Source organism: Limulus polyphemus, unplaced genomic scaffold, assembly GCF_000517525.1.
Source record: "Limulus polyphemus unplaced genomic scaffold, Limulus_polyphemus-2.1.2 Scaffold4275, whole genome shotgun sequence".
Taxonomy (NCBI): Eukaryota; Metazoa; Arthropoda; class Merostomata; order Xiphosura; family Limulidae; genus Limulus; species Limulus polyphemus.
Window position 1 is genome coordinate 45,685 of NW_013669885.1, and position 1,181 is coordinate 46,865.

General features: G+C 39.5%; 1 protein-coding gene across 1 annotated transcript in view; it reads right to left on the reverse strand.

Annotated features, from left to right (window-relative positions):
- Positions 1 to 1,181, reverse strand: part of LOC106470893 (GRAM domain-containing protein 1B-like) — a 38,254-nt gene that overhangs the window by 24,673 nt on the left and 12,400 nt on the right. The window lies entirely within an intron of this gene.

Sequence of the window (1,181 nt, forward strand, 5' to 3'; positions counted from 1 at the left end):
AAATAAGGTTTAGTTTTAAGTTACACGGTAATTACGGTCCACTTTAGTTACGTAACTAATAGTCAAAATTAAGTACCGTCGAATTGTAACAGAAGAATAGTACACACACACACACACACACACACACACTTAACATTAGCCATAGATCATAAGCGGTGGAACATATTTGAATTTTGGGGAGGAGCACCGACGATTGGGGTCACTTATTTTCTATGTTAACCACGACCATTGCGTGAGAGCTATACACAAGTCTGTATTCCCCATTCAAAGGGGCAATTCACTACCAAGTTAAAACTGGAGGTACGTGCCCCCCCCCTTCCGCCACATATGACAATGGAATAAACTATCCTAGCAATAAATTCATATTTTAAGAGTCATCTGTGAGGGCTGAGCTGAGTGCTTTCCTTATTGGAAGCCAAAATGTTACTCTTCCGAATGTTTAGCACTTTTTTTCAGTGTAAACCTAGCAGATAGTGAATTAGATAGTGAATTTTGTGAACGAATCTAATCCACTACACCCAGTTTTGAAGTGAAAGGTGTGTATAGACCTGAAGGTCGGTAGGTGAACAACGTGATTGTGTTGTAGGAACTCTGAAGGACTGTGGTGGAACTGTATTTTTCACTATGAACACCACTTCTATTCGTTAAGTATTTGCACACTTAAGTGACAATGCACATAAAGCTATCTTAAACGAACATGTTTCAAAAGCCACGTTTGCGGTTTGTTATACAAGCATGAATGCTCTTTGTAATAGAGCGCTTAAACCCACCTCACGGTAGCAACAAAATCGTCTTTGAACGTAACGTGTGTGTGCTTTCTTATAGCAAAGCCACATGAGGCTATCTTCTGTGTCCACCGAGGGGAATTGACCCCCTGATTTTAGCATTGTAAATCCGAAGACTCACCATTCTTGAAACTATCAAGACAAATGCATTCAAAAGATGGGATTACAACCTTCCAGTCAAGTTGTCGAGATCGTAAAACAATGAAGAAAAAAATGGACCCGACATACATTAGAATGTTATTAAACCATGCTTAATTCAATAGCAACAGTTATATCAAGATTGGATCTACGACTTATAAATACAGTGATGAATAAGGAGGCATTATTTCCTCTCTCTCTCTGTGTGTGTGTGTGTGTGTGTGTGTGTGTGTGTGTGTGTGTGTGTGTGTGTGTGTG